Below are 7,675 nucleotides of genomic sequence, written 5' to 3' on the forward strand. Positions count from 1 at the left end.
TTCTCTTGAGATTCTCCAAATAAGACTATGAGACTATCTGCAGGACCCTTCCAGAAAATTTGGTTCCATCTACTTATTTGTCTGAGTTGATTCTAAAGCCGACATCATTTCTCTTTGCCTGGTCACTCTGGTTTCTTCGCAGTTAATTAAGATAAGTTACTACGAAAGCCTGGAGAGTGGCGAAAGTGCTCATGGTACAGACAATAAACAAGATTAGAAAAATGAACGTTCGAAATGGCCATTTAATCTTGAAGTTACACTACAAGGGAAATGTCTTTGATTCCCAAGTGATATTTCACAGATGTCTATGTGGGATAATAGCTGGGGTAAAGAAGGCAGAAATGACTAAAATTAATGGAGTTGCTTTCACAGAGAGCCAGCTCTTTGACTTTGGATCTGATTTTTCTTTCCCTGTGGTGTAGAAGGCGAAGGCAACCACGGAAGAGTGGAAGGAAGAGAATTTGCAGTCAGAAGTTTGAGTTGTTGAGACTCTGAGCAGGATGGTTTACCCTTCTTGTGCACTGGTCGTCCCCTGTGAAGTACAGATGACATGACCTTAAAAACAGTTGCACAGGGACGCCTCGGTGGTGCAATTGGTGAAGCATCTGACTCTTGGTTTCGGCTCAGGTCCTGCTCTCAGGGTCCTGGGATTGAGCCTCACGTGGGGCTCTACGCTCAGCACAGGGTCTGCTGGAGATTCTCTCTCCCTCTCCATCTGCTCCTCCCCCTGCTCTCTCTATCTCTCTCTCTCTCAAATAAATAAATAAATCTTTTAAAAAAAAAAAAAAAGCAGCTGTACAGATTAAACAAGGCAACAGGCAAAATCTTTCATCAATGGCGAAGTGTTCCCCAATTCACAACAAGGATCTGGTGGATCTATGGAAGAATCCTAATACCATGAGCTGCTCCACATTCTAGGCAATGATAAATTAAACATTCATGCAAAGGAACAGACAAGTGAGAAAAAAACAAACTCCGAGTCCACTGCAAGCGGATGCAGGCTCTCCAGCAGCATTGTGTGGTGAGCAGCAAGCCAGGCAGTCTAGCACATTCAGCCTTCTGAAGTCAGAAGCAAGGCCAGCAGAGACCTGTCTTCCCTCAACACACCAGGCCCCGGCCGGCAGTGTTCAACTTTGCTGGTTCTTATTGATCCTTCCCTGATCCAAACTTATTTCTCCCTTGTTTTGCCATTTCACATCTTACTGCTTTTCTGAATGACTTGATTGGTAAATTATTCAGTAAAGCAACCATCAATTATTCTATTTCATCAATTTCACAACCGCTGGAGGAAACAGCTGAAAGCTTCTCCATCTTGGCGGCTGCTTGCTGTGTACCTGGAGCCCTCTACCAGAGCTCAACTTCACTAGGGGTCAGCCATGCAGGAAGCCTCTGTTCAGCTCCAGCCAATGTGATATGAACATCTAATCAGAAGCTGTGTTTACTGTTTGCCTTGGCTAACAAACACGTACTAGCTGTGTGACCTTGACAAAGTTATTTAACCTTTCTTTGCCTCCGTTTTCCTTGTTTGTAATACAAGGCTAATAATAGCACCTATCTCCTAGAACTATTATAAGGATTAAATGAATAAATACTTGCAAATCACTGAAAATAGTGCCTGGACATGGTAAGAGCTATATATATATCTATATATATATAGATATATATATGCTTATAAGTAAAGAAGTACATTATTTGTGGGAAAAATCATGTATGAATACAGAATAGCCAATTTCTAGGTGAAGATGAATATATAATAATTTTTATGGTAAAACAATATTCCCATAAAGAAGACACTATGCATTTGACAAAACTTTATAGCACAGTGAACCTTAATGCATGTAATTTTAAAAAATCATTTAGGAGGTCAGGGGATCCCAAGATGGAATGCAGACTGTGGCAAGTAAATCTAACTGTATGACAAATGTATGAAATGACCTCAGCAAAGAGGGTGGAAGATAAAGGTGCCAAGCCAAATAACTTTGGAAATGAATGAAATCAGAAGACTATAGGCAAAAGAAACTATACATGGCCCTGTACCTAGTTGATAAAGTTGTTTTCCAAGGGAGTCGGTGTTGATCATTCTCATACGGCAGAATAGGACAATTCCTTAAGGGCATGGTGGAGGGTGAGAGCCAGGTTTCTCACTATTGAGTGAGAGGTTATGGATAAGCACGGGGAGGAGGCTCCAATGATCCATGTGCTAACGATTGTAGTTGGAGATATGAGTGTGAACTCAAATTTAGCTTAATAGTGATACAGATCATCACATGTAGCCATGTGTATATACCTCCTTGTATTTCCTTGCTCTGTCAACAGAGAGGGCCTGAAGGAACAGCAGCCCAGTAACTATAAGGACACCTAGCACCAAGATCATGGTTTTAAATAATACTCTCAATAAAAGAACTAGGGATCCTTGGAGAAATGGCTGATTCCAGGACTGAGGCAGAAAATGCACAAGATGAACCTGGGACATCTGTAGTGCCAGAAAAGCAGGACATAGTTAAAAGAGAGAAAACAAGAGAGAGCCAAGCAAGTGGTAAAAGACAGAGAAAGGGAGGAGAGAGAAATTGTATGTCAAAAGGACACAAAAGCCAACTGAACGCATTCTCAGAGGCCAGCTAAAACAACTTAATTTGAGCGACAAAATAAAGTAGTATCGGATTATAACCCAACATTAAAATACATATTCATGAGCTGATATAAATAAATGATTAAATAAATAAACAGAGGTGAGGAGAAGAGATAATCTCTCCTGAAAAGAATTCCAAATAGTTTATGTAGATGCTCTACGTCAAGGGGGTGGAATACAACCTCCCACTCCTTAACAGCGGGCTCTGCATCAGGACATCCTTCCAAAGCAGACAGCATGGAAAGAGAGGAAAAAGAATAATTTTACAGTGAGAAATCTGAGAAACACAATCTAGGCCAGGTCATCAAAGTCAACATCAACAGTGACGAGTCATGTTGATAGTACATACCTTTGATACCATGGGATGAAAATGATTTTTCCTCTGTGTCTTTCCTCCCTAAAACCCATTACCCAGATCTAATCACAAGGAAAATATCAGACAAATCCCATCTGAAGGACAGCCTATAAAATACCTGACAAGTATTCCTCAACACTGTCAAGGTCATCAAAAATGAGGCAAGTTGAGAAACTATCACAGCCAAGAAGATCCTAAGGAGACATGATAACCAAATGTAGGTAGGATCCTGGAACAGAAAGGGAACATTAGGTTAAAACTAAAGAAAAGAGCAGGAAAGGGTGAGGAGGAAGCAGGAATGACCATTAACCATGATAACGGTGTGCTGTGAGCTGAGAAGAATGGCTAACTCAGCCCTCTGCCCCAGAGACAACAAATCCAACATATCAACTAACAACTAACACTTGTAAAACTGGAAGGAGGTACCTGAAGAAGTTAGTTATCCTGAGAAGAGAAGCAAGAAGTGGCAGTTGCATCTGAGATGACTGGCTTCCCTGGAAAGACAGCTCCCATGGGACTAGGGACACTTTTATTTCAAGGGTGACCTGGCATGAGAAAATCTTTTACTAAGATTCTCTCTTCAAGTTTTTTCTTTTCAGGGACAAGTGCTATAAATAGATAAGGGCATCTATTAATATAGCACTTGACACAAGTAGATTAAAGAAGAAAAATATGATCTAAATATAGATAATACCTAGCAGAAGTGGATTAATGTTCCTAGCATAAGTATAAAAATGTTAAAAATTGGTGACATTCTTTTGATAAAATACTAAAATACAGGAATAGAGGAAAACTGCTTTACCATAATAAAGGCCATCTATTTCAATCTAAAAGCTATATCCATGGTAAAATAAATGTGTCCGATTTCACTATTATTAATATTATAGAAATACTGTTCACTAAAAGCAAAAATAAGATAGCCTGAAGGGTTAGATTATTGAAAAAGAAGTGGTAAAACATGTGGGGCGGTATGATTTTATTGTCAGATACCCCAAGAGACTAAGCTAAGAAACTGCTTTAATTAATAAAATTTGATAGGTAACCTGGAAGAAGATAAACACACACACACACACCGATTCTTATCGTGCAGCTGAAGTTGTAATGGGAAAAAAAATTTCATTCATCTGAGAAATATGTGTGGTCTACATGAGTAACTCCGCAATATTTTAATAAAAGACAAATAAAGACTCGAGTCAGTGAAAAAAAGCACCCTGCCTCAGGTGGGAAACAACATATTTTAAAAGGACCAATTTTCCCAAATCACTACATTTCAAATAAATTGAATCTAAATCCCAACATGAGTTTTTTACTTGAAAATTGCTCTAAATGTCACAGGAAGAAAAGCTTACAGAGTATAATTTTGAAAATGTATAATGAAGAAGGAACGATCTTACCAGAGAGCAATGCATATTACAGGAAAATAGTACTAAAAATTGTTTGATACTGGCCCTAACTGGATAGATGGAAAAACTGAACAAAAGAGTCACTTTGTAACAAAGAGAAATGGTTAACAACTCACACACACACACACACACACACACACACACATATACACACACAGACATTTAGTCCATAAGAAGTTTTCAGACTGATAACAATTTGGGGGAAACAGACTTTCATGTTATACTTACACTAAAATAAATATAGCACTGTACCCAACACATAGTTGACATTCAATATTTATTAACTGTAAGAGTTACAGACAAAATTGAAAATTGCATTTAAATAAAAGGATATTATATATGATCTCTCTCAGACCTCTGGAAAGGGATAATTTTCTATCCTAGAAGAAAAGAGATGGATGGATCTCCTCCTAGGAACAGAAGCAACATAGTGGTAGGGTTTAGGTCATAAATATTTCTGGCTTTCTCTCTGTCCTCAGTAAATGTTTGTTAAACTGAATTGGCCTTGGAGTAATGTGACAGCAGTAAAAATAGCAAAGGGCTACGGAAGGTGAAGCGGGCATCATAGGGAAATTTTGAACGTGAACTTCTGCTAGGTCACGACTTCTGCCAAGCTATGGCCAGTCCCGCTATGCAGGACATGCCTGGACCTTGATGATGTGGCTGTTAGGGTAAGGGACCACCACCGCTGTGGAGTCTCGGCTTGGCTCCTGGTCACAAGGGAGCTCGTGACACCAGCTGGTCACCTTCCTCCCCAGTGGCTGGCCAGAAGCCCTTCCTCAGCCATTGCCTTCTGTTCGTGGCAAGGTTTCCACTGCTAATAATAAAAGTCATAATGTTAGTTCTTTAGAACAAGGTAACATTTTGCAGTTTATAATGTGTTTTGATATGAAATGGCTTATTTAATATTCATGCTAATCTTATTAAGTATTATTACTGTTATTCATCCCCTGAGGGGACTGGAAGCTGTGCTCTCCTGAAAACCATGTCCAGTCCTTGGTGAGGTCAGGACTCACAGCCCAGGTCAGACTGCATGTGCAGTGTTTTCCCTGCTTTCCCTCATTCATTGCTTTCTTTCTTTCTTTCTTTTTTTTTTTAAGATTTTATTTATTTATTTGGTCAGAGAGAGAAAGCACACAAGCAGGGGGAGCTGCAGGCAGAGGGGGAAGCAGGCTCCCACTGAGCCAGGAGCCCGATCTGGGACTCGATCCCAGGGCCCAGGGTCATGACCTGAGCCAAAGGCAGACGCTTAACCGACTGAGCCACCCAGGCACCCCTCATTCATTGCTTTCAAAAGGGTCATGGAGAAAGTGGTCAACTGAACCAAATGTGTCATTCAAAGAACGAGTGCATGGTGGCCCAAGAAAGAGCACAAGCAGATGCTCTAAGACATAATTCCACCTCTCCTCATTCATGAGATTTTACATCTATCTATCTATCTATATATATATATTTCTATATATATATAAAAAATCGCAGCTTCTGGTAATGTACAAAAAGCAGTCTCTGCTAGTGTAAATGGGATCTACCTCTTAGATTTCAATTACCAGTGTGTGGGACAGGCATTGGATCACAGAACAGGCATTGGATCACAGAAAAGGGATAGGTCTATAAAAGCACACAAACGTATGTATTTTCTGAAATGATGCGGCCCCATTTTCTCTGACAAAACGAGCTTTCCTTGATTCCCACGCTCATCCCTTTGGCAAATATCTATTGGGACAATGGTAGTGTGACAGACACTGGGCAGCATCTCCATTGTGCACATAGCTCCACGAAGCTCATGGACCCCAGTTTAAGAACCTTTATCTAGAAGGCGAAAGTATATCTTGTCCTCATCGAAGTGATAGAAGAGAGGATTAACTAAGCACTGATGTTAGGTAACAGCCTCATACATTAATACATGGGCTTCTCAGTAGACAGTCCAAACATCTGGAATCAGTTTATTTACATAAGTGATTCTGAACTGAATTAGCTAATGAGCCACCTTGCAGGGTTATGATGGAACTGGCTTCAGGTCAGGTAGAGTATGTAGAAGGAGGGAATTAGTTCAAGCGTTGCTCCTAAGACTTGGTCCTAATGTATAACCACGAAACTAGATCCTTAACCTACCTGCCTCCCCACTGGAGAACTTCTGTTCTCTTTGATTAAGTTATTCCAAGTACCGCCATCTGAAATCATGGCCTGACACTCTAGGGAGCCAGAGTAAAAAATTGCTTATTGGCAAACGTTTGGTCTCCCATCAATAATCGCTGGCAGACACAAAATAATGGTTTTTACAAAGTGGGATTGTCTGTCCTTGTATTTCACCTTCAGGACTTGTCAACATTTTTATGCTGAAAAGCAAACACTGCATTGCAGACTTTCTCCAAAAGGATCCTTGTGACCATCACTACCACACCGCTGCCTTATGAAATTTCCCCCAAATTGATGGACCTGTGGGCCAAATTTGGAAGGAACAAGCCAGGGGGTTAGCCAACTAGAAGTCAAACGAGGGAGAAAAATAAACCCATGGGAAACTAGGAGTTAGAGTGCAGGTGGGAGCAGGGAAATTCCCAGGATTCACTTGAGTTCAAAGGGACAGACCAGAGTCCCTGTGAGGACAGATTAGGGGAGCAGCTGGAAGAGAAGCACTAATCCCATGAGACTGTTGGAGAAGTGGAAACAGAGGTCTGGGGCTCACCATTGGTGAGCAATCCATTCTGACTGTGGTTCAGCGATAGGGATATGGAGATAAAGGTCAGTCCATCCCAGGATGAGGACAGAATGTGGATAAAATTAAGACTGTCTTCCACTGAGGATAATTAGAGAGAGAGAGAGAGGAAGTGTGTTGGAAAGGGCTGGATTTAGAAGGTAAACCAGAGGCTCTGGCATAAAGAATCATTTTTTAAATCTAGCCTGGAATGGACGTAGTTGCCCTTTGAATCTAGTGGAATACAATTTATATTCTGACAAATATTAAGCTGGAATAAAGGGGCTTTGTTCATTCAAGACAAATGGCCAGAGAGAATGGCTCCCAGTATTTCATGTGAAGCATCAGATTTGGTACAGAAATATACCAAGTGTTCATTAAATATTTATTGATTAATTTTTGTATCTGCTAGAAAGGACCTATCTGTCCAAATTATTTTTACCTGATGATGATCTGACACTCTCCCATTTAAGTATCAGACAGGAAGGGGATAAAAATTAAATCTATGTCCCTTTTTTATTTTGACCTAGATAATTTAGATTTTGTTTAATTTTTTTTGTTTAATTTAGTCTAATTTTTTCATTGATAATGTGGCA

General features: G+C 40.2%; 1 long non-coding RNA gene across 1 annotated transcript; it reads right to left on the bottom strand.

The window, feature by feature from the left end:
* Nucleotides 1-224: 224 nt before the first annotated feature.
* LOC115937711 (uncharacterized) lies at nucleotides 225-3,550 on the bottom strand. The gene is made up of 3 exons (XR_004072956.2): nucleotides 3,411-3,550; nucleotides 3,103-3,213; nucleotides 225-532 (listed from the first exon to the last, which is right to left on the bottom strand). It is a non-coding gene; the product is annotated as an uncharacterized LOC115937711 (long non-coding RNA).
* Between the last annotated feature and the right edge of the window lie 4,125 nt (nucleotides 3,551-7,675).

The sequence above is a fragment of the Leptonychotes weddellii genome, chromosome 9 (genome assembly GCF_054177405.1).
Source record: "Leptonychotes weddellii isolate Sample4059 chromosome 9, ASM5417740v2, whole genome shotgun sequence".
NCBI lineage: Eukaryota > Metazoa > Chordata > Mammalia > Carnivora > Phocidae > Leptonychotes > Leptonychotes weddellii.